This window comes from Triturus cristatus, chromosome 4_1 (genome assembly GCF_964204655.1).
Source record: "Triturus cristatus chromosome 4_1, aTriCri1.1, whole genome shotgun sequence".
Lineage (NCBI taxonomy): Eukaryota > Metazoa > Chordata > Amphibia > Caudata > Salamandridae > Triturus > Triturus cristatus.
This window is the reverse complement of record NC_140585.1, coordinates 1,092,183,670-1,092,211,306: the sequence shown is the minus strand read 5'-3', so window position 1 is coordinate 1,092,211,306 and position 27,637 is coordinate 1,092,183,670.

Here is a 27,637-nt window from a genome sequence, read left to right as displayed (position 1 = left end):
GATCATGTCCAAGTCAATGCAGTCACTCATGTAGTTTGAGCATTTCAGAAGTCGAAGCATAGACCTCCTTGAGGGCAAGATTTTTGTGACACATTTACAATTTCACTACAAATTGTATTTTCAATAATTGGTTCATATTAGATACTTCCATTCTAAATAACTGAAATTTAGAGAAAGAAACTAAAAAGGGTTGAACAAATTAAAGTTTGAAAATGTAAATGCCGAAAATAGTCTAAATAAGACAAAAACAAAAATACGTTTGAGTCTAGAGATGTGACAAAACCCGTTCATGATTTCACAATACCAAAACAAGCCTTTTCAAATCCAAATCTAAACTTGTTTGAGAAGCAGTATGGTGTTTAAAAAGCTTGTATCCATCTAAAGAGTGGGAAAACTTAAGGGAGAAATGAGTCCATCAAAACTTAGAAAGGTGATTTAGATTAGACAGGCAAAAATATTTTCAGCATATTTTCTAAGTGATTGAAAATGTCCTGCCTCAGATATTACAATTTTTGTTTAATGGACTGATCAAACAACGAAAATTCTTCCTCAACCCAGCAAATCATGAGTAAAACTTTCAAATTCGGAAAAGACAATTAGCCCATGACTCAAAGTCTTGCCTTGTGAAAGTTTTGAGACATTCAGTAAATCTGTGTTACAATTGCATAACAATAGTGCCTTGAGCAATTCTCTTAGTCAACATTATGGTTTATTGACCATAGATTTGGAGATCTTCTTGAAACGCAGTGAGGTGATCTGTTGGTAGAGTCTTAAGGAGGAATGATTGTGCTCAGAATCCTTGTGAGCTTTCATACAGCCTCCTCCCTTGCCTGAATATATCACAATTGTATATTTTCTACCTCCCTTTTTAAAAAAAAAGTACCAAGGAAAGTTGCCCACTCACCGTTATGTTGTGTTTACCTGCTGTAGATTTCCTCCTGTAGTTAATAGCTGTGCTGATTTTGAATGTATTCCAGTCCAGCTCTTTGAAAAGAAATGACATCCTACTTTTCAACTCCAGAGTTATTCCTATCAGTGAGGTCTACTCCAATGTAAGTGGAAAATGATTACGCAAGGTTAAAGCAGGTGCTTGGTAGAGGTTATACCATGGCTGGCATTTCCAGCATTGAGCTGAAGTGGTTTAATAGAAGCATTAAATATTACCTTGAAGATTAGTGTGAGGATGATAATACAGACATGCTTGAAGATTTACTTTGCTATGGCCAACCTGGCAAAAGAACTGCAACCTAAGAAAGAGCCTGTGGCCATGTTATATATTGTGCCCAAGGGGCACAGCGGGCGTTTGGGACCACTTTTTGCTCCCCCAGGATACTATATTTATGACAGAAGTGGCCACATATGCTTGTGTTGCCCCTTCTGTTATTTGGAATTCGCTGGCGCTAAGTGTGGGTCACCCCAATCCCGAAGGGGTGTGTTCTAATTTGCATGATGCCGTGGTTCCAGGCAAATAAGGGAATCCTTTGCCTTTGAAAGACAAATACTTGGTAAAGCATTGACTCACAATCCCTGAAACAAAGGTGCACCTCTTTTTATACAGATGTGCATATGTGATGAGGCAGAATGCTGCCACCTAGAGGACAAAGCTTCTAATGTATGAAGAGAACTGAACCCCTGCCCCAAGCTGCAAGCTGCAGAGGGGGGAAGCAAAATGTGAATGACTGTTAACCAGACCAGTGGGTGAAGAGGGCAGACCCAAAGCCCTTCCTCCAAGTAGGTATTTACATTTTTTATCCATGTTTTTTTTTCATCACATGAGGGTACGGAAACTGCTAACATTGATGTTTTTGTGTAAACAATGACTGTCCATATGTATTAATACTGGGCATGACCACTTTTATTTTTTAAAGCTCTTTTGTGAATCTTCAGTGGTTTATCAATAAAGTTTCTCTTTGAGTTGTACATTAGGCTACAGTAACATCAATAATTGTGATGGCATCAGGCTCATGGTCATGTGACAACACTTCCTGGATTTAGGGTCAAAGATTACATTAAGGTTATTCTCGACTGCTGCGTAGTCAAAACAAGCAAGAAAGGGCTACATTGCCCACATAAGCATAAAATATGTCTCCATTACCCGGGAGAGGCAGGCAGTAAAATGTAAGTTTTTTTTAAGGTGGCAAATATTATTGCACAGACACTGCTTCTATGCATTCATTTTAAACTACTACTGTCTTTCCATAAAAGCCCTCATTCTGCACAGCAACAGAGGATGAATATTTTCACCCATAGAATAAAACTTCTACTACGCCACACATCATGCCTGGTGCAGGTATCCTAGCTTCACTTTGAGGAATATTTTCTAGGTGGTATCTAATGGAGGTCCATGCTGGTGGGTGGTGGTGGTGGCGGCGGACGAATGAGGGAGTTTGTGGCTCCGTTGAAGTAGCTCACAAAATGTGAAATACTTATCTACAACTCCAATGATCACCTACTTGACCAAGTTATTCCGCTGACTGCAGGATTGATTTCACCTTTGGTTGATAACAAAAATCCCTCAATCTCTAGTAAGGTGCTAAATACTCTTTTTGAGGATTCGCTTTGGTGGTGAATCCCCCCGCAGCACCCCCTCCACCACAGTATCCATTCCCTCGTGGAATCTAAAGTGGAGGGCACTCTTCCAGTGGAAGATTTAGCATCTGCTCCTCAAATGGGGGGATTTGCCACTAAATTTGTCAACGAGTCCTGAAGTGATGAACTGAATTCTTGCTAATTAAATATAACTCATCCCTGCGTCATTGCTCCCTATCAGGCAAGCAAACCATTATTTGTTTATTTGTTTTCCTGCACGTCAATCTCTTGTCAGTAGGTTGCTCTTTGATCACTGGTGCCCTCATGTACTTATTACGTTTTGTCGTCCTTGAGGCGCAACCTGTCTGCCAGACCTCCTGCCTTGGAATTGTACTTTAAAAAGAAATACCACCCGGAGAGTGCAGTGTTTGCTGAACCGTGTGCCTTCTGGGACATGCACCTGGCGACCCAGCTCTCTCATCACCCACGCCCGCGCCAGCGCGCCCAGCTAGGACTTCCCACAACAAACAGCAAATTTGTAAAGGTGGCGATCAACAGCTCTTACAGTGATGAGACAGTAAGGCCATGTCTGTGTTTCCATGGATCACACAATGTAGCCGAGCCCACTCGACGGATACAGAGCCAGTAATTATTATTCTGAGTGGAGTCATCACTGTAATTACTGCGGAGGGATTAGGTGCGTCGTCTAGTGTCTACGTCGGCCACGTCTCCCTGAAAGATTCGCCTCCCTTGATACTGTCCTCCATTTTGATTGTACAAATGTCTCTGAAGTGACAACAGCATACAACAAACGTGTAACACAACACAGTATAACACAACATGTATTCTGCTGGTTACTGTGTAATCCTATCACAAGTCTTATTTTTGTTGAATTTTTGTGAAACCTGTAACTTCAAGATTGTAATATGTTTCACTTACTTTCGGGTGACTTTCTTTGAGAAATGACCCATGCTTCTTTCGATTGGCACTGTTGTTTGTGGTTTCCCATAGCCAGTAAGGATTTCTATAACCTCCCTTCACTGGCATTTGCCTGAATTACGTATTATTTGTATAGTTCATCGTTTGTTTCGTGGCTGGTCTGTACATATGAGGGGTGCACGTGTTGAGCACATCGGCGCCTGAGCTACAATGACCCAGCCTGGCGGGCCACTACTAGCAGTGAAACCCTTGTCTGCTGACCGTGGACTGTTGGGCTCCGATTTGCACTCTGCGTGCAAGTATTTTTGCACCACAGACAGCACGGGCATTTTTTGCACCTGACCACCCAGTGTGCATAATTAGCACTGGCATTTCCTGCGCACCAAAAACTTCACATAATTTGTTTTTGGAGCTAACATTTGTCTGATTAATTGCGCTATACGTTTGGCGATGCATGCATAGGGCAACGTATGGGATAGTGTGTTTTCTCTGGCCAGGGAATTGTCTGATATCCCTTTAAAAGACGGACTGGGTCTGGCATCTAATAGCAGTGCTGGGAAATGTGTTCACACAATCCCCCGCCATATTACACTAATGAGCGTGCATAGCAAGCCCTCCGGCCCCCTCCGCGACACAGTGGACCGTACTCCGCCTCACTTCCGGGGTTTATCTTAAGACAATCGATTCTTTTTAACTGTGTTGGTTAAACAGCTATAGGGGTCACAGACAGTTCTGTGTAGAAGACATTCCATAGTTCTGTGTCTGTGGACGTCTTTTATAACCAGCAGTCATTTAGCCGATCAGGGCAGGTTCGGCTTCACGTGCACCGCACACAGACAACTCCCTCCTGAGAGATCTCTGTCCCGTCCTAATCTGGAAGGTCAAAGATGACTATCTGTAGTGACCCCAGCTCTACTACATGCCGGCTTTACCGGGCTTGGTCGCCTCCAGGCAGGCCCTCCAGTGCACCTTCCCAGTTTGAGAATCACACGACGTCACGATTTCCCGAACATTCGTCTGCATGTTCCTCCAGGGCCCCTTGCACTTTTATAAGCAGACCCTCTCCATTATTTTGCATGACAACTTTCTTCCATGTTTAGCCTCATGGATGAATTATTGCTTTTTCTGATGTAGTAGCTAGATGAAAAACTCGTATCATTTGGAATCTTCCTTAGGAATGGTGCTTAATTTGTGCAGGTGGTGGCTGACGGCTGGCACACGCACTCTTTTTGGGATCAAGACGAATTTGTTATCATCAGACCTTGACACAGTGGTGGCAGAAACCCATTAGGGTCTCTTTAAGTTTAAGTGCGCTGTATCAATTTATGGCCAATCTTCAAGGCTAATAGGAGCATTAGACAGATACATTCCTAAGATGCAAATAATCAAATAGTCATGGTTCAAAACATATATTTTGTTGAAACATATATTTTTTTAAATTCAAGGTAAATCAAAAATGTGTGACACATTCATAAAGTTGGTATAAATCAATGATGACATTTCATCAAATGACAATCCTTTACAAACTAAAATAGCTCCCAATGCATTTCGGGTTCAGTAACAACCCTTCTTCAAGGGATATGTGAGTTCAATGTATCACTCTGATATTTATAATGCTGTTCTTAATGTCGTCTTCTGGATCTACAAACAACAATTGAAAAAAAGCTCATGAATGTCTGAGAAAAGACATTAGTGGTATTGTTAACACTTATGGTATTAGAGGATTTGCACATAGATAGACCCGTCTTCCATACTAAACGGTGCTCGAAAAGAAAGAAATGTGTAGTAGAAAAAAGTGGTGGTCTGAAATGTTGAAGGAAGATAACTACAAAGTGAAAAAAAGCTGTTTGTGTGTACATATCCGAACAAATGGGGAACCGCGTGTGTGAACAGAGAGGTTAAACTTTGTAGCCGATATTCGGAAAGATATTTACCGATCTGTACAGTTTTTCTGAACTCCGTGTTCAAAATGAAGATCTGTGAAAACGAACTGTGATTTAGCTTGTAAACCTGAACTTCTGGCTAGAATTCAAAAACATTGGAAACGAAAAAATAACCTCAGGAAACGTGCTCTTACTGATAATTCAGGCACGAATACGACGTGTGTAACCCAGTGTTCAGATTTTAATCAGGCACTGTGCGTGCTGTGGGAATATACAAAAAAAAAAAAAAAAAAGTAGGTCTTACTACTAAATATAGTATTGGTGGCAAAAAATTGTTTACTTGAAAAGTAAAAGGTTTCAGATTGAAAGGGCTGGATGTGTCTCACCTGTGTCCGTGGTGCAAGAGCGTCTGTAAGATGCGAATGAAACTCTCAAATGAATCGCTTGAGTAGCGTGGCGTGTAGCGTCTACGGGTGATGTTTAATGACGTGTTAGTCAAGTGTGAAAATAGAAAAAGGACTCTTAGTGATCCGGGAGCAACGTTAAGAGATGCCCCGTGTGTTTTTTAAAGGGATCAATAAAGTGTTTGGAAGTGAGAACTAAAGAAAAATCAACGATGTTAAGGATCAGCAAGTGTGAAGTAATGAGAAACTAAATGATGAGAAAGAACAGAAGGGTGTTATGTGCAAATCCCTTACAAATGCAAGAATCACAATTTAAAAAGTTGACATGAAAGATACCAAATGATTTAAACAAAGCATAACATCTCGTAATGATCATTAAGGCCTCCTGGGATCACCGTTCCCAGGAACTTAATCCAGTAGGTCTCTCTGCATGCTAGAACTGTGTTAGTATCAGTGTGAGTGGATGAGCAAATACATTCAAGGATTGTGAACCTGAGTTGTGGAATGGAGTGTTGTGCTTGAATCCAATGTGCTGCTAGAGAGGAACTCGCATTTTTATTGCGAATTCGACTCTTATGTTCTATTATTCTTGTTTTGATTCTACGGCTAGTTCTGCCGACGTATACTAGGCCACAGGGGCATTTAATGGCATAAATAACCCCCTCTGTGTTGCAGTCTGAAGTGTGATGTAAAGGAATTTGTTGACCAGTGCGAGGATGTGTGAAATTATTGCCTGTTATTACATTTCCACACTGTCCGCAGTTGTGGCATTTTTTCATGCCTGAAAATTGTGTACTCCTAGGGTGGGGTCTTATTTTCAGCAGTTCCCTCAGGTTTTTGGAACGAGTGTGAGCAAAATTAGGTGGTTCCTGAAATAGTCCAGAAAAGTCCGTTTCTGATTCAATAATATCCCACCGTTTAAGAATGATAGATTTAATCTGGTTGGCCTGGGCTGAAAATTTGAGTACAAACACTTCTCGTTTGGTTGGATGCTTCTTGCTTGTGGACAACAAGTCCTTTCGTCATTTTAGAGATACTGTCTTTTCTGCTTCCTTGAGTATATCGTCTGGGTAGCCGCGTTCTCTGTATTTAATTAGCTGGTTTTTTATGTCAATATCACATTGTTCTGCATTTGAAGTAATTCTTTTGATTCAAATGAGTTGAGATATAGGCAAATGTTTTTTTAGGGAATGTGGATGTCCACTCTGAAAATGCAACGTGTTGTTTACATCAGTGGATTTCCGGTATACAGTGGTTGCCAGATCCTTCTCTGTTTTGTGGATTTCAATGTCAAGAAAATGGATCCGCGAGGGTTGAATGTCATGTGTAAATTGAATTCTGGGATTACAAAGGTTCAATGCTGCTATGCTTTGTTCCAAAAGACTCTTAGAACCTTTCCATACAACTAATATGTCATCTATATACCGAAGGAAGATGACTGCGTTTGTACGCCAAATGGGATTTTCCAGTACGTGTAGATGTTCAAAATACGCCATGAATGTATTCGCGTATGATGGGGCTCCGGGAAAGCCCATGGATGTGCCCGTAATCTGTAAATAATATTTGTCTTGCCATGAAAAATAACTGTGGTATAATGAGAAGTGTAATAATTCAAGAAGAAAAATGCATTTATCTTTCGGTAGTGATGATTGTAATAGTCTCCATTCCACCGCTTCGAGTCCCTCGTTGTGCGCGATAGATGTGTAAAGGGCAACCACGTCTATAGTGCACAGCCAGTGGTCTTCTTCAAAAAGATGTTTGACAGCCTCCAGTTTGAGTAAACAATCCCTACTTAGCAATCCCTTGAGACCCTCAATCGAGTAAAAGGTGTCAGAGTGAAACTTCCTAAGAAGAAGTCTTCACTTAGAGAGCTTGGTCTAAGTTGCCCCCTCTAGCTCTTCGCCTGGGCTGCTCTAAACTGCCTCCACCCTCGGGGCGCTTTCCCTAATACAGAACCCCAAGTCCCAGAACACGCCCTTTTGCACCTCCTCTCCAGCGGGGTCGTCTTTCAGTAATTTTCCACAGAGCGCTGTCCAGTTCCATCGTCCATCGCTTGGCCTTGAGTCCCAGACACCATCCGCGCTAGGAGTTACGATTGGCACATTCCAATGCACTCCCATGTCTGGCTTTTACTACATAAGTCAATTCATGAACAAAGAGCTTCTCTACTAACGAACAACTGTCCTTGCACCTGGGGTGAGATCATGCAAGGCAGACATACTCTGCATCTTTTAACTTTGCAATTTACTACAGCCTAAAACCTCTACTGGAATAAATCCTTTTTGGCCTATTGCCCTTGGCTAACATAAGAAAATACCAGGCCTTTCGCCTCAACGATATATGCGAATTCTGGCCACTACTTCGGTTACACAAGCATGTCTAAATCACAGTATTGACATTTACGTCTTTCTTTCATGTGTGGTCAAACTAAACAGTCTACAGACACGAATTCTAAACTACGCATTTTTAGCATCACATTGTGTTCAAATAAACTAAACTCTATGCATTTCTCTAATACCTTCACAATATGCTTATACATAGCTAACACTTCTATTGAAATCGATATAGGTTATGCAATTCTTAATATATTGCACACAAAATACCTGAGTACACATTTGATTATATGCGGGTGCCGACTAACAGTGAATATAACGCACCCCTACGATTTTCAACCTTTTAAGCGCTACATCAGTTCCCCCCTTTGATGACATCTGTCATCACACCATTACAATCTTCCTTCTTTTAGAACTGATTTAAACCGTACTGGTCATGACTCTGCCATGTCGAACTCCCTCCATTCTCTTAAGACTCTCATATTGCTGCTCCTGAAACTTCGCCATTCTTTTCTCGTTTGCTCTAAGAGCTCTTTCAACCTTGCCTCCTTGATACCACTTCCACGCTTTCACGCATCCCCACAAACAAATCACACAAACAACCGTAATGATAATCGGCTTCAATACTGATCCAAGAAATCCTCTTCCCAAATTCGCAAACCACGTTCCCACTCTTCCAAATCCTTGTCCAATCTTTTCCCACACATTCTCCTCCGTCAAATCCATAATTTCCTTGTGAATAGTTGTGATGTTGTCTATGTACTTCCCTAACTCCTTCGTGTTGTCTGGAATATATGTGCAGCATTCTTGAACCTTCAATAATTTGCATACTCCGCCTTCCTTGGCTAATAACACGTCTAACGCAAGGCGATTCTGCATAACCATATTTCGTATCGACAACATCTCTCCAGCCACCAACAACAAAGACCTCGCCGTATTCATAGACAACTCATCAACTACAGTCGCCAACCTCCTGATCTTCACGTCATTCAACACCACACCCATACTAGGTATCATTGCTCCATATATATCACCAATCACTGCACCTGCGTTTACGGCCCTATGTCTTCTAGAATGTTGTCTCGTCTCTAACAACTCCAAGTCCTCTGTGTGATAAATCTTCGGGAATATGATAGCCAAATAGCAGATGCCATACCAATTTGCAGGTAACCTGACATAAGCATTCTTCCCACATACATAATACACTGTCGGAATTACTTGTACCACACCTTGCATGAAGTCCTTAACAGAAGCTTCCATGGTGAAGGTCTGAGAACAGGTGCTATGTCCTACTGCGACCTTCTCCATGGCGGATTGAGGCCGCCCAATACACAAATTCCCTTTCTGCACTTCATCTAACGCTATTGGTCCATAGCTTCCCTTGGACTTGTGAGCTTTCTCCTCCTCAGTCCAATCGACTGGACTATCTCCGGTATTTAGTGTCTGGGTCAACTTTCTATATCTGTCCTCTACTTGATCAATGAATTTCTTCTCCGTCCCAGATAACGCACATGTCAGGTTATGCCTGTGAGCATGCGCAGTATCCAACTTCACAGTCGGTCTAAAATACTTCAGGAGTCTGTCCTCTTTCTTATAATAATCATATTTATTCAAATGCTTGATGGCTGGAACTTCAGGAAGTACCGTATCAAAATTTGAAAAGAAATACTCGAACTGTCTCCTGTCGTAAAATAAACTGAGCAATAAACTACAAGAAATCCCATAGGTCAATGGGAGATGATGATACTTGATACCTTCATCCACTGAAGCGGGCAACTGCATACACACATAACAATCCTTCACATCCATCGCATCAACATATTCATACAACAACTTTGCATAAGCATTAAGCTTAAAATCACCCTTCTACAAATCCATGTGGAGTCTGCGATCCTCACTTAACTTTGATGTTCCCTCTTCTCTAATACTGACACCTCTCTGTCCTGGGGTAATAGGTGTGGGTGCTCCCTGAACCTTCCCCTCCTGCCTGTGAGCCACCATGTACGAACTTATCACCACTGCAAATATAGTGGCTATCACAACTCCTATCAATGTGCCTATTATCAATTTAGCCCTACGATGTGTGTTTGCAGGATCTGCCATCTTCGGAATATACTCAATGTCCAGTACAGTCTCTGAAATGGTAAGTCTCTTTCTCATCAATGTCTCTTTCGTGAACTTAGGCAACCCTCCCTAACTGTTCTTCGTTCTATAACGGAAAAAATCCCTAATTTTGTTCTTCTTCCGCTCGGATCTAGGTTATCTTCTTCCCTGCTTGCAACCCTCTCAAATCAGTCCAACATAACTGCTGGTCCCAACAGTTCCAGGACTCCCTGCAATATTTCGAGCTTAAGGATAATCAATTCTTGTGGATCTGGCACAGCAGTGAACGTCGGGAACTCTAAATTGTCCAAGATCATACCTCGAATGACACTCAGGAATGGTGGACTCGGAATGTGAATCGTCAGAATCCCTTCGATCTCCAGTCCCGGAACTTTCAGCAACACTTCCACTCTCTGGAGCGGGACACTGTTGACCAATGTCATCGACCTCAGTCTTCCCGTGCTCGGTAACCCTGGCATCAGTCACTGGATATGCCCACTCTGGTGAAGCGTACTTCCGACTTGGCACTCTAGTTCTCTTTGACCTTCTCACTATACCTTGAGGGTACTCCTCGTCGCCTGATTCTTCTTCTGGCTCCTCCGAAACTGGTGCAAGATCTGAGTCCGGTACCAACCTCGGGTTTACCCGTTTCTGCCTTGCGGGCCAAACCCTTTCTGCTTCCGTGGCACCTCCGGTCTTCCCTTCGATACCCTGTGCACTAGCCTCCTCCTCCTCGGCAGAACTCGATTCCGTACTGCCCACTGCACCTCTTGCTCCTTCGCCTGTTTCCGGGTCAGTACTTTTTTCACGTTCTTCCTCAACTCGATTCAGTGCACCATCAGCTGCTTCAGCAACCCTTACAGCTTGACTGGCCCTCTCAGGTGGTTCTGTCGGCTCAGCTGGATTTTCGTTCTCGAGAGGGCCTGTATCTTCTAAGGGTGCTGGAACTCTACGGGTATGGGAAGCATGCACCCAGTTCGGTAAACCTCCACACTTTACCGCTGTGTTCGTGATGAGGATCACTTGAAATGGTCCTCGCCACCTAGCATCCAGGCAACTCTTCCTCACGTGCTTTCGGACTAGGACCCAATCTCCTGGGCATAAGTCTTTGCACAGGTCACTCGCAGCTGGAACCGTTGCTGTCTGCACCTGCTGAGACACAGAACGGACCATGTCAGCAAGGCCTTTACAATAGTCCAGGATCATATCATCAGTGATATTTATCAGAGCTGTAGCAGGTATTGCAGGCAAACGCATCGCTCTTCCCATGAGGATTTCATGGGGTGACAACCCAGTCCTCCTATCAGGCACACTTCGGAGGCTCATAAGGACCAGAGGTAATGCATCAGGCCATTTCAGAGACGTAGACGAACACACTTTCGCCATCCGAGCCTTCAGAGTTCCATTCACCTGCTCCACTATCCCTGAAGCTTCTGGTCTATAGCTACAATGTAACCTCTGATCTATATTCAAGGCAGCACAAAGCAACTTCATAACTTCGCTATGGAAATGAGTTCCTCTGTCCGATTCAAAGGACGTCGGAAACCCGTACCTTGGAATGAGTTCTCTCAATAGTAGTTTTGCTACCGTGAGTGTGTCACATCTGCGTGTAGGGTATGCCTCCACCCACCTGGAAAAGACGCATACTATCACTAATATGTACCTCAACCCATTACACTTCGGCATTTCAACAAAATCCAGCTGCATCCTATTGAAAGGTCCACCTAACCTCCCTATGTGACTCAACGTCACAGCTGTCCTCTTTCCTACATTCATCTGTTGACAAGTGACACACCTCTGGCACACGGTTTCAGCCACTGCCCGAAACTTCGGGTTGTACCAAGTCTGACGAAACACTCTCATCATTGGGTCTCTACCAAGATGTACAGCACCATGTATCAACCTCGCCATGGGATTCAACAAACTCTCCGGCAACACTGCTCGTCCATCATTCGAAACCCATATATCCACATCTCCTTTCTCACATCCAGCTCGTATCCAACTGTCTCGCTCCTGATCCGAGACTCCTTCCTGAAGCTGCTTCAGTTCCTCCCATGAGTCTGCCATTGCTAACATCTGATCATACACCATTTCCTCCTCAGTTTCCTCAATGTGAGTCTCCGTAAAATTGCATCCCTGCTCTGCACAAAACCGAGCTACCTCGTCGGCATAATTGTTACCCAATGAAACAAAATCATTTCCCTTCGTATGAGCAGCACATTTAACAACGGCAATTTCATCAGGACCTTGCAATGCTTCAAGCAATTTTCGTACATGGTCACCATTTCTTATAGGAGAACCTGAAGACGTCATAAACCCTCTCTGGGACCATAGCTGTCCGAAATCATGAACCACACCAAACCCATACTGGCTGTCCGTGTAAATCGTTACACGGATCTTATCAGCTGCCAAACAGGCACGAGTCAAGGCAATGAGCTCAGCCACCTGCGCGGAGTGTACTCCTTCTAAACAAGCGGCTTCAACCACCCCCGTGATGGTGCATACAGCAAACGCTGCTCTCAATCGACCGACACTGTCCCTTAAACATGAACCGTCCACAAAGAAAATCTCATCTGACACTGGGAGCGGTTCATCGACAATGTCAGGTCTCGGTTTGGTGCATAGTTCAGTAACGTCGAGACAATCATGGTCCTCACAATCTTCATTATCATCTATATTTGGAACAGGTAACAATGTAGCAGGATTTAAAACAGCACACCTCTTCAATACCACGTTATCGGCTGCAAGAATGACTTGCTCATAACGAGTCAGCCTATTATTCGTGAGGTGCTGTGTTTTAGTCCTAGTCATCAACAATTCAACAGAATGGGGCACATGTACAGTAAGAGGATGACCCATCACAATGCTCTCACATCTCTCGATGCTGACACCTGTTGCCGCAACGGATCTGAGACATCCGGGCAACGCAGAAGCTACTGGATCTAGAGTAGCTGAGAAATAGGCAACTGGTCTACGGACACCTCCATGATTCTGAGTTAACACTGCTAATGCGCAACCTTCTCTTTCGCAGCAGAACAATGCAAATGCCTTGTTGTAATCCGGCATTCCCAACGCAGGAGCGCTACATAAGGCTTCTCTCAGCCTCAGAAATGATTTCAAACAATCGTCGTCCCATGGTACCGGATCACTTACATCCTTTCGCGTCAGCTGCTGTAAAGGCTTCGCTTCAAAGGAAAAGTTTGGGATCCACTGGCGGCAATAGCCCACCATTCCCAAAAACATTCTAACTTCCCTCTGCGTCGAGGGAACTGGCATTCTCAGAATCGCATCAATGCGATCTGGAGACACCTTCCTTTTACCCTTCTCAATTCTGTGCCCCAAATACTGTACCTCAGGTAAACAGTATTGCAGCTTGTTTGGAGACACCTTGTGACCATTCTCTCCCAGGAAATTCAACAGCGCAATGGTATCGGTTCTGCAAGCGTCTTCTGTCTCCGACGCAACGAGCAGATCATCAATGTATTGCACTAAAACAGAGTTTTGTGGCAACACAAGACTTTCAAGGTTTTTCTTTAGCAGCTGATTAAAATCGATGGGCTCTCCGTATACCCCTGTGGGATACGACACCACGTTAATACACGATTTTCTAGTCTAAATGCAAAAAGAAATCTGCTCTCTTCATGTAGAGGAATCGAAAAAAATGCCTGACACAAGTCAATCACTGTGAACCATTCAGTTTCACATGGAATCTGGAACAGTATCACAGATGGATTCGGTACCACTGGACAACATGGAACGACTATGTCATTTATTTTCCGCAAATCTTGCACTATCCTGAACTTCCCACTTGGTTTCTGCAGTCCCATAATGGGCGAATTACATGGACTACCCATGATCTCCACCAGTATTCCCTGCCTAATCATAGACTCGATCACAGGTCTAATCCCTGCAATCGTTTCAGGTGATAATTTATACTGAGGGGTTCTCGGGAATTCCGCGTTTGGCTTAACCTGTATCTTCACCGGTTCCACTCCCCTGACTAAGCCAATCTCCTCTCCACTTAGGTCCCACACGTCAGCCGATACTGACTCCCTCAAATCCGGTGGTAGCACCTCCACCGTCAAAGCTGGGTACATTTCCACACACACCCGCTGATTTGCAACCTTAAAGGTCGCGTCGTCATCCCTTGTCTGCACCTCTACTCCTTTCGGGGTACAGTAGATTGTGCAATTGAGCTTGCACAATAAGTCTCTTCCCAACAAACAAACAGGACTAGAATCGCACACCACGAACTGATGTCGATCCCTAAAGTTTCCTATCCTGACTGGAATCGGTTCTGTCAAGGGGCTAACTAGCCTCTTGTTCGCCACTCCAACCACTTGTATGCTTTCTCCAGAAAGGGCTACCCCCGGAACTACCGCTGATCTTATAGTTGACCTGGTAGCCCCAGTATCAACCAAAAAGGTAGTAGGGTGTCCATCGAGTTCTGCTTCCACAAAGGGTCCTCTCTGATCTACCTTTAGAATGGCCCTAAGTATGCAGTCATCATCTTGGCCTAAACTCAGCCGAGCCAGCAAATCCATATCCTTCTCCTCGCTAACTTCAAACATGGGCATCTGCAAATAAGTTCGGGCTCCCTGCTGTATGTTCTGTATCCTGGGTGGCTGGGGAATCTGCACTTGCGGGATGCCGGTCCCCCCTTGCATCATTCTCGGTGTAGTCACCGTCTGTACCTGTTCCACCCCAGGGACCTGAACTATTCCTCCCTCCATCTGTGGCTGATTATAGGGGTTCAAGGGACACTCGCGCCTCCAGTGTCCCACCTGGTGACACTGGTGACAAGCAGTCGTCTTTTTCAGTATTGCTACATCTATGCCTGTCCTAGGGTCTACGGGCCTCGGCCTTCCCTGACCCTGCACATTCTGATTCCCTGTCTGGTAGTTTCCCTGTCTCCTTACCACTGGACCCCCATTCGGCGGTCCCTGAGCAGCTTGCATCTGAATGAGCAATAGGTTATCTTTCATCTTCTTGTGCTTCGACTCAATCTCATCCGTGCAGTACCTAGCGTACCGCAAGATTTCATCTACGGGCTTATTCTGCCAACAAATCAAATGCTGCTGTATCATAAGACTAACCTCGGGCTTCAAACCCAGCACGAACTTAGACACAAACTGTCCCATATCTTTCGTCTCTAACTCGTCTAGACCACTGTACTGCTTGAAAGCCTTCAAAAGTCTCTCATAGAACTCATGTACTGTGTCCTTTGGCTCCTGCACCGTCCTGTCTATTTTCACCCAATCAATGTCTTGGGGTGAAACCTTCGATTTCAACCAGGTAATTACTTTCTCATACAGCCTCATCACCGCTGGCGACGGACCATTTGTAATCATATTCCTCTCAGGCTCATAGTCCGGCCAATCAACAGCAACCTTACATGCGTTCCACAGATCTCCCGGAACCACAATATCGAATAAGGTATTTAGGTCTATCCACAATACCTTCGAAATCTTAACAAAACGCTCAACTTGCTTGTACCACTCTGCAGGCTTCTCCCTGAGCCTGGGAAAATCATTCGTAAATGATGCCAAATCCCCCCTGCTCCATGGCACATGCACATATCCTCCATTCGCCACTTCCCTCAACGGGAAAGTCTTTGCTAATAGCAACCCTTCACCCGGAGTTCCTCCTTCCGCTCCCTTAGAGGTCTTTTTCTTTGACCATTTCTCCTCCCATTTTTCAAGCATCAGCCATGGCCGCATGGCTAGAACCAGTTCTCTTGCATGTGACCTTAATCCAACAACCCTCTTCTCCTCCAGCTCCCGCTCGGTATAATGCATCCTATGACTTCCTTGCAACACCCTAGTCTTGGTTAAATCTACCTCGTATTCCTTCGCCAATCCCCTCAATTTCTCGTGTGCCATTCGTGCTTTCCGAGTCACATCTTTCGCTACAAAAAACAGCTCATCCGGACTGTAGGATACTATTCTCTCCAGAGGTAGACTTCCATATATAATTTCGTCTACCTCTGCCTTGAGCCTTACTATGTCTATCATCCCTGCCTTCAAGGCTCCTTTCAACACCTGACAACTTGCTCCATGTCTCTCGTCATATTCACAGTCTGGATCCTTCTCTCTCCTCTCTTCTGGTGTTTCTATAGGAGCAGAATAACTCCTAAAGTTATTCTGAACTCTCTCCGATTGGACCACATTCGGGTTTAGATGCCTCTCTGACGGTACCCATGACCTTAAATCTGATATCGATTCCATCAGATTTCTCGGTCTCACCGGTCCCTGTTCCTCTTCGCCCCTAGATGTGTCTGACACCGCTACCAATGGTGTACTCCATTGTACAGGGCTTGGAGGTCGTGCCATTGCCCCTTCCAACCCACTTTCCTCGCTTTCTCTCCTCGTTCTTTCTGCCACTTGTGCAGACCTCTCTCTTTCCTCTGATTCCGGACTGTATATTGACACAATTGGTCCAATGGTGACCGGTACCCTCAATGCATCCGGTAACCTCATCTCTCTCTCAATCCTCCCACTAGCCTCAGACTGACTCCGTGGACTCTCTGTTTCAAACGAAACCAACCCTTCCACTCGAGTCTCGGGTTGCATTGTTACTCTTCTAGTTTCCCCTCTCTCACCCCACCTATCGTCTGCTTCATCTGGATTATAAGGAGGTGGTCTTTCGTCTAACAATCTCTGCAATACTCCGTCATCGGAGTCACTCTCTTCCTCCTGTTCTTTCACATGCCTTATCCCCGTCGAGTCTATCAATAAGGGATACAGTTTCTCTTCCTCAATCGTCTGCACTCTCCATCTTTTCTCCGCTGCGTCCCACTTGGCATCCTGAAATGCCCTGATCGACTTTCTCATCCTTTCCTGACTTCTTCCCTTTTCCTTATCATGCGCTGCTCTAATCCACGCATGTAATGCTTCGAACTGTGCCGGTCTTGGCAAGGGTCTTAAGGACCCCATCACCGACTTCAGCTGGTACAGCACCGCTAGTCTAAATGAGCCATACCTCGGGAAAGCTACTTCCCCTTCACCTTGTGTAATCTTGTGCCAATTCTCGATCCAAACTATAGTATGTAACCCCACATTCTTTGCCATGTAATGTGCTGGGGTGTCCTCGGGAGGGGCTTCTTCTCCCTCTCGCACAACCACATGTTTATCGCCTCTACACAATTCTCGCAAAACCCTAAGACACTTCATGACGAATGAATTCGATCAGTCGCTCTGTTTACTTCTTGTTCTTAAATCCTCCAATAACAGCGCGACTCACACCAACCGGCCTATCACAGCGCGGCACTCTCTGACGTCACCTTCCTCCGTTCGCAGCAGTTCCCTTCTCCAAACACGTTTCACGCCTACTCTCGTCCCTTTCACACACTGAAATAACCGATTAAGTTACTTCTCTGGCTGTCCGTCCACAGCCTCTGACTGTTCGTCCACAGTCTATTGACCTTGTTGACCTCGATTGGCGCCCGTCTGCCCCCGTCCGGCCAGACAGATCGCCACTGATAGGTTACTAACACTCCGATCCGCACACAACAACCCACGACCAGCGTTAGGTTGCCATACACACACACGTTCGCTCCCCCTATCTCGGTCCAGGTGATCGATGGTACCTCATGATCTCCTTTGGGTGGTCAACAAAGTCTATCTCAGGTGTCTTCTACACCACAACTCCCGGGCTGCGCGCGCTCACAGCCTGATCTCACAATCACACGACATACACATCAACTCCGCAAGACATCACACAACAAATCAACACCGCAATCTACAACATCTCATTTTGTTCATACTCACTCCTGGAACTGCTGCTTCCTGCCGCACTGCTACTCGCCGTCGATGCTCATCTGCTGCCGTCTGCTACTCGCCATCTGATGATTCACCATCACTTATCGTCTTTTGGGCCTCAAGGATCACTTATTCTTATCTAATCTAATCGTCCCTCGCTATCGGAAGTAACCATCCGTCTCTGCTACCAACTGCTCCGGCCCATTTTAGTATCTCGCAATTATCTACTAGAACCCACTCTGGTCGGATGGAACTTTTTACTTGCCCAATAGCGTGGAGGGAATAAACACAATTATCAAAAATGCTGTCCGCAATTTGTCATAATTAAGGACTCGAGACTTAATCTCTTGGCTCTCTGGCTTTTATTATCAGCATAAAGATTTGAAGATACAAAGTCCTCAATACGAGGCACAACAAGTACATAGGCACTAACACAAATGCTACTCTATGAAGAATCCGCATACGGCTAAAATAACTAAAAGCACAATCTCTAAAAGCATGAGGTAGAAAACTACCAAGCCAATGTCGATATTAGGGACACTGGACCATACCATCTCTGTCCCTACTCTGTACTAGATGACATCCCTACTTAGCAATCCCTTGAGACCCTCAATCGAGTAAAAGGTGTCAGAGTGAAACTTCCTAAGAAGTCTTCACTTAGAGAGCTTGGTCTAAGTTGCCCCCTCTAGCTCTTCGCCTAGCCTTTCTCTGCTCTGGGCTGCTCTGAACTGCCTCCACCCTCGGGGCGCTTTCCCTAATACAGAACCCCAAGTCCCAGAACACGCCCTTTTGCACCTCCTCTCCAGCGGGGTCGTCTTTCAGTAATTTTCCACAGAGCGCTGTCCAGTTCCATCGTCCATCGCTTGGCCTTGAGTCCCAGACACCATCCGCACTAGGAGTTACGATTGGCACATTCCAATGCACTCCCATGTCTGGCTTTTACTACATAAGTCAATTCATGAACAAAGAGCTTCTCTACTAACGAGCAACTGTCCTTGCACCTGGGGTGAGATCATGCAAGGCAGACATACTCTGCGTCTTTTAACTTTGCAATTTACTACAGCCTAAAACCTCTACTGGAATAAATCCTTTTTGGCCTATTGCCCTTGGCTAACATAAGAAAATACCAGGCCTTTCGCCTCAACGATATATGCGAATTCTGGCCACTACTTCGGTTACACAAGCATGTCTAAATCACAGTATTGACATTTACGTCTTTCTTTCATGTGTGGTCAAACTAAACAGTCTACAGACACGAATTCTAAACTACGCGTTTTTAGCATCACATTGTGTTCAAATAAACTAAACTCTATGCATTTCTCTAATACCTTCACAATATGCTTATACATAGCTAACACTTCTATTGAAATCGATATAGGTTATGCAATTCTTAATACATTGCACACAAAATACCTGAGTACACATCTGATTATATGCGGGTGCCGACTAACAGTGAATATAACGCACCCCTACGATTTTCAACCTTTTAATCGCTACATCACCTTAGTTGTGAATATTTCACATAAAACATTAAATAAAGAAGAACTTGAAGTTCTCAACAAAGGCACTACATTTGTTCCTACTTACACTTCTAATCAATTGGAAACTGAAATATCCTTATTTAAATTTATGCGGAAACTAAGATTAAGGTGGTTTTTTTCAACCAACACCTCCAATGAAGAAAGTGATTCCAGCACACAACCTTTTCGACCCAAAAGTAAATTCATGTCTCCACTTTCTCACAAATCACTAGACACTTTTGAAACCCTGGTCAAAAAAGATCTTGAAGACCTCAGCTACACCAAACCACGCCATCCTAATTTATCCCGTAAACAATCACGGATTCTTAACACCTTAAGACAAGACACAACTTTAAGTTTTCTTCCAGCCGACAAAGGAGGAGCCCTAGTGGTTCTTGACACTGACCACTACGTGACTAGTGTTAATGAACATGTAAAGAATACGGAAACGTTCATTGAGATGGAACAAGACCCCACTATTGGATTTCTGAAACTACTAGCTAATATCCTACAACAGGGAGTTGACAATGGCCATATCGATAAAAACACACGAAAATTTCTCTTCAACACAACACCCAAAGTTCCACAGATATACATGCTTCCGAAGATTCATAAGTATAGGTCGAACCCTCCCTTCAGACCCATAGTTGCGGGTTGTGGATCCATTCATGAAACAATCGGACGTTACCTAGATTACCATCTTCAGCCTTTGGTACAATCCTGGGAGACATACATTAAAGATACAACAGATTGTTTACTCAAACTGGAGGCTGTCAAACATCTTTTTGAAGAAGACCACTGGCTGTGCACTACAGACGTGGTTGCCCTTTACACATCTATCGCGCACAACGAGGGACTCGAAGCGGTGGAATGGAGACTATTACAATCATCACTACCGAAAGATAAATGCATTTTTCTTCTTGAATTATTACACTTCTCACTATACCACAGTTATTTTTCATGGCAAGACAAATATTATTTACAGATTACGGGCACATCCATGGGCTTTCCCGGAGCCCCATCATACGCGAATACATTCATGGCGTATTTTGAACATCTACACGTACTGGAAAATCCCATTTGGCGTACAAACGCAGTCATCTTCCTTCGGTATATAGATGACATATTAGTTGTATGGAAAGGTTTTAAGAGTCTTTTGGAACAAAGCATAGCAGCATTGAACCTTTGTAATCCCAGAATTCAATTTACACATGACATTCAACCCTCGAGGATCCATTTTCTTGACATTGAAATCCACAAGACAGAGAAGGATCTGGCAACCACTGTATACCGGAAATCCACTGATGTAAACAACACGTTGCATTTTCAGAGTGGACATCCACATTCCCTAAAAAAACATTTGCCTATATCTCAACTCATTCGAATCAAAAGAATTACTTCAAATGCAGAACAATGTGATATTGACATAAAAAACCAGCTAATTAAATACAGAGAACGCGGCTACCCAGACGATATACTCAAGGAAGCAGAAAAGACAGTATCTCTAAAAAGACGAAAGGACTTGTTGTCCACAAGCAAGAAGCATCCAACCAAACGAGAAGTGTTTGTACTCAAATTTTCAGCCCAGGCCAACCAGATTAAATCTATCATTCTTAAACGGTGGGATATTATTGAATCAGAAACGGACTTTTCTGGACTATTTCAGGAACCACCTATTTTTGCTCACACTCGTTCCAAAAACCTGAGGGAACTGCTGAAAATAAGACCCCACCCTAGGAGTACACAATTTTCAGGCATGAAAAAATGCCACAACTGCGGACAGTGTGGAAATGTAATAACAGGCAATAATTTCACACATCCTCGCACTGGTCAACAAATTCCTTTACATCACACTTCAGACTGCAACACAGAGGGGGTTATTTACGCCATTAAATGCCCCTGTGGCCTAGTATACGTCGGCAGAACTAGCCGTAGAATCAAAACAAGAATAATAGAACATAAGAGTCGAATTCGCAATAAAAACGAGAGTTCCTCTCTAGCAGCACATTGGATTCAAGCACAACACTCCATTCCACAACTCAGGTTCACAATCCTTGAATGTATTTGCTCATCCACTCACACTGATACTAACACAGTTCTAGCATGCAGAGAGACCTACTTGATTAAGTTCCTGGGAACGGTGATCCCAGGAGGCCTTAATGATCATTACGAGATGTTATGCTTTGTTTAAATCATTTGGTATCTTTCATGTCAACTTTTTAAATTGTGATTCTTGCATTTGTAAGGGATTTGCACATAACACCCTTCTGTTCTTTCTCATCATTTAGTTTCTCATTACTTCACACTTGCTGATCCTTAACATCGTTGATTTTTCTTTAGTTCTCACTTCCAAACACTTTATTGATCCCTTTAAAAAACACACGGGGCATCTCTTAACGTTGGTCCCGGATCACTAAGAGTCCTTTTTCTATTTTCACACTTGACTAACACGTCATTAAACATCACCCGTAGACGCTACACGCCACGCTACTCACGCGATTCATTCGAGAGTTTCATTCGCATCTTACAGACGCTCTTGCACCACGGACACAGGTGAGACACATCTAGCCCTTTCAATCTGAAACCTTTTACTTTTCAAGTAAACAATTTTTTGCCACCAATACTATATTTAGTAGTAACACCTACTTTTTTAAAAAAAAATTTATATTCCCACAGCACGCACAGTGCCTGATTAAAATCTGAACACTGGGTTACACACGTCGTATTCGTGCCTGAATTATCGGTAAGAGCACGTTTCCTGAGGTTATTTTTTCGTTTCCAATGTTTTTGAATTCTAGCCAGAAGTTCAGGTTTACAAGCTAAATCACAGTTCGTTTTCACAGATCTTCATTTTGAACACGGAGTTCAGAAAAACTGTACAGATCGGTAAATATCTTTCCGAATATCGGCTACAAAGTTTAACCTCTCTGTTCACACACGCGGTTCCCCATTTGTTCGGATATGTACACACAAACAGCTTTTTTTCACTTTGTAGTTATCTTCATTCAACATTTCAGACCACCACTTTTTTCTACTACACATTTCTTTCTTTTCGAGCACCGTTTAGTATGGAAGACGGGTCTATCTATGTGCAAATCCTCTAATACCATAAGTGTTAACAATACCACTAATGTCTTTTCTCAGACATTCATGAGCTTTTTTTCAATTGTTGTTTGTAGATCCGGAAGACGACATTAAGAACAGCATTATAAATATCAGAGTGATACATTGAACTCACATAACCCCTGAAGAAGGGTTGTTACTGAACCCGAAATGCATTGGGAGCTATTTTAGTTTGTAAAGGATGGTCATTTGATGAAATGTCATCACTGATTTATACCAACTTTGTGAATGTGTCACACATTTTTGATTTACCTTGAAGTTAAAAAAATATATGTTTCAACAAAATATATGTTTTGAACCATGACTATTTGATTATTTGCATCTTAGGAATGTATCTGTCTAATGCTCCTATTAGCCTTGAATATTGGCCATAAATTGATACAGCGCACTTAAACTTAAAGAGACCCCAGAGTCCATTCAGCTGTGCAGCACACAGGCCAGGGTTTCCCTGACCCCCATTCCTTACACGTATTACCCTGGGATGCATACTCACATCCCACACGTGCATGCACGCTAAAAATTTCGTTTTCTCTTCGTCACTTAATTTAAATTTTCACGGGAAGAATATTGATAACACAGGTGTGCAGGCTCACTCCTAACCAACCAGAAACCCATTAGAGACATGGACCACTTTAGCATGTAACACACGTCATAGCTCATGTGCCACGTGCCACACAACACGTCTCTGATTTCTGACATGCTGTTTCATACATAAACATGCTATAAAAATACAAGGAATCTGTCACACACTCTGACCATGTATCTATCACACTCCAGACTGGGGTTCCAACCCCTTATCACTGCAGAGGAAGCGAGAGAAAGGCAGAAATTGGGAAGAGAAATATGCAAGAGTTAAAAAAGATAGGTAGCGGAGGTGATGGGAGAAAGAGGCCTCGGTGGAATCAAAAATAAGCTAGCCTGGCTATTCAGCCGCAGAACTGGCAGCGCGTCCTAGGCAGATTTTTTTGGGACCCCGCACTTATGTTTTTTCAAATTAAGCACTGGCATTAAATTATTTTTAACTCGTCTGGATCGTGCACACTGCTTGCTGCACTTCAATGTGTTATTCGGGGTTTCAATGTAGGATCAGCCAAGCTGCATCGTAACAGGAGAGGTGCTTCATCTCACTCGGAAAAATCCAACTTTGGGGCAGCTGACCCTTGAGTGTAGTACCTTTACCCTTTCCTCCACTTCTACCCGCCTACCAAGAAACATAGTCCAAGTTGAAGCGCATGCACTGTGTCGTAAAGCCATTCCACTTAAAGAATTGCAATATCTCAATAAATATCCGCAGTCCAAGACTAAAATAGAAAGAAAAGGAATCATCGACTGGAGTAAAAGAAGAACGTTAATGCAATCTCGTCATCTGCTGGCAAGATCATGGTATTTTTTATGGATATTGCACAATGTACCAAGGACATCAGCGTACTTTAAATAATGTATTTATTTATTTAATGCAGTTTTATATCGCGCAAACTTTACCCAAAGGTGTCAGAGCACTTTACAAAAGAACCAGGTAAGTTACATTAGGTACACAAGCTAGACTAAACACGCTAACAAGTTACATATATACAGTTACAAAGGTACACAAGAAAGACTGAGCACGCTAACAAGTTACATATATGCAGTTCCAACACTAACAAGTTGCATTTATATATATATTGTTAAAATTAAAAAGGTGTCCAAAACACTTCCAACAAGGATGCCTGGAATTACCAAAGCATTTCAGGCTTCTAAGGTCCGTGCAGTGGCATAGCTAGCCTTTTACCTCTCCGGAGGTAGCGGTGCGCTTTACAAATGCTGGTATTTAGCCCCCCGTGGGCGTCCCAGCGTTTGAAGAAGGGGTGCTGGTGAGATTCCGCTGATTGCCACCCCGCGACGGCCGCATTATAGAGGGGGGGTGGGGGTGGGATTGCTGGTGATCAGAGGCGCAACTAGAGCCAAATTTCGGGGGGGGGGGGGCTAAGAAAAAAATGAGGGGGGGCTAATTCCTCCAGGAATAGGCAGAGTGGAGATGCAGGGGCTCTTAGGAGGGGTAAAAAAAAACAACAAAACCTCATTAACAAGCAAATGGTCTTTTAAAGCCCTGTGAAGTACTCGGGTGCGACTGTGTGTGTGCCCGAGAAGCTGTCTCAGCCCGGGCTGACACACACGACGGGGGGGCTGAAGCCCTTTGAGCCAAATGGGCGTTGCGAGCCTGCTGGTGTTTCCATCTTAATTTTAGTCAATCAACAAGAGAGAGAGGGAAGTGAGAACCACTCTTAGTCCCCCTGAATAATCAAATGTAAAAACAAAAAAAGACTGGAACTACAAACAAATTATAAAAAAAAAATAAAGAATAAAATAAATATGAGAAGTCACTCTTAGTTTGTAAAAGAACCCTCACTCACCAACCTAGTTGGTGACACGTTTCATCATAGGGTTCCCACCAGAGAGGCTGAGTGCCCCTCTGGTGTGCTACAACGCCTGGTTACAGCGGAGCGGGTTTTTTGAGTGTGAAACAGTGATGGTGCAAGAAAAGGATTTTGTGTGTTAAAATGACCTTTATTCACATCATTAGATGGGGGAATAGGGTAATGAATAAAAACAGTGTAACAGATGTTGTGAACTGGGTAAATTGGCCAGTTACATCCTATGGTAAGTATACAAAAAAAGACCTGTTCACACTGTGAGCATATAGTTCATATATCCATTACAGTTGTCATATATTTTAGACAGTCTGTGGAGCAAGTGGTTACATCATCTATGCTACTTATTGGTATGGCTCACTAATAAAAGAAAAGACAAGTGTTTTTCATACGAGATAAGACAAGAAAGCTATCTATATGCCTAAGGACTTGTGACTCCAACACCCAGATGTGGTGAAAAAAGTGTGAGAAGGAGTGTTGGTGCCTCACGGTAGCAGCACCAAGGAGGATAAAGCAGGATGGTACTCGCCTGCTACCTCAAGATCTCATCATCAGCTACCAACACTCCAGAAAAGGAAATATGTGTAGGAAGAAATGGATGGCTAATGACCCAAAAAGCAAAGTGCTAGGGTGTGTGGTAAAAGAGGAAAAGCTGTGCAGTGATCCGTGCACCACGTTAAGCCCCACAATAATATACAAGTTTGAGCTAAATCACACTGGCTTGCGTTTTTTATTCTATGCTGTGTGACTGCTCGTATTTAAAATGCCGACATGTTTCATTGCCTTCTGGATAAACTCACGGCAACTTCTTCAGGGCGTGGGGTATTTTCATTCCACCCTGCACCACTGTTTTTGTCAGTTAAAAACAATTCTGTTAGAGACAAAAGATAGACAAAACAACACATAGCAAACTTAGTTGGCAACCGGTTTTAAAAGAAGCTGATGCAATGTGTACTGCATTCCGAATTACATATCATCCACCGTATTTACCGGGATATTGCCCACCATGGGCATACCTTTACCCTCGAGTCCTTGTGGCTGTGAACACTCATTCAAGGCTCATCTATACGACTCCTGTCGTGAGTCTGTAATACACAATAAGAGTCATGAGACTACCATTATCAGATACCTGCCACTGTTTGTATCATAGGTTATTATCACTCCTGTGTCTCAATCCTATTGTATATCTACCCTTCAATTGTGTACCTCTTTGGGTGTTACTCGTACTCGGGGTCAGGTCGGGTGAGCCCTGTCCCATTACAGTGGCTTCCTCTTGTCAAGTTCGTGCCCACCCAGTTATTAGCATTGTAGCCTGGCTTCCCACTCAAATTGTGCTAGCATGGGTTCCTATCTCTTTTTAGCCGAGTGCCCTATTTTAAAAGTCATACATCGGGACTCACCGTAAATGCGTCCGTGTCTGGCGTTGACTCAGCCCCGCAGCAACGCGGCTGTTGTTTTTCGTGGTTATGAGCGTAATCACGCTCACCACGTGACCGGACTTCGGTGGTCCCGCCCTCCTCAGAAAATCAGCGAATCTCGTAATTTAAAAGACGCCGCCATGTCAGAATGGTGAACTCCTCAGTGTATTCTATGATTTTTCAAATTGCCCCGCACATATAGATATGTCTACAAAATGGCAAACGAGGGCACATCACAACATGTGTTCTGTACAACCATCTGGAGAATTTTGTCATGTGTACTGTTAAATAAACCTTTTTGCAAAATTTGGAAATAACACACATGTCTTTCCCCAAATGCTCCTCCAAATGGTTTTCATTTTTTATTTATTTTTTATTTGTGTTCCCCAAAATTGCATAGGGGTTGATAAAGTTATGCTGCCATACATAAGCCCTTCTACGAGAATAAAGGTTATCACATTGGCTCTCAAGTTCTAAAACGATAACAATGAAGAGTGAGGCATCTTATAATCCACTCTCTTAGTTATCTGCTTGCTGGATGTATGGGCCTTTTTAATGTTGAGTTACTAACTTATTTGCTGCCTCTGATCTTTATTGACACTCAGCCATGCATGATGGGAAACCTATGTCGGTGTAGGCATTAGGATGAATGGTTTATGTGTTAACCTTATTCCATTCAATGAAATCGTTCAATCCGATTTGATCTGCACCCTCCTGATAAATCCAACGTGCTTCCCTACTACTCAGTCTAGATTCCATGTTAAACTGGTCGCCTGTCACCCTTTCTAAAACTACCCAACGCACGTCTTTAGAGGTGTGTTTATGAGACTGGAAATGTTGCACCAATTTTGTGCTCAGTTTACCTGCGCGTAGCGTACTAAGATGTTCTTGTATCCTTATTTTTACCTTCCTGGTGGTGAGGCCAATATAGTGAAGCTCACAGGGGCACGTCAATCTATAGATGACATTGGAAGTGTTGCAGTTACTAAATTTGTTTAGAAACCACATTTTTTTATTGACAAGGGTAACACTTTTAGTGGCTGATGTAAGTGCACACACAGAGCAACTCCCACATGGGTAATGCCCCGGAGGGATGTTGGTCTCTCGTAGATCTGTTTTGGGTCTAGTGTGAACTAGCCGATCACGGATGTTCGCCGATCGTTTGAATGCAAAACGGGGTGGAGGCATTTGCATATTGGTGGTGCTTAGCAAATGCC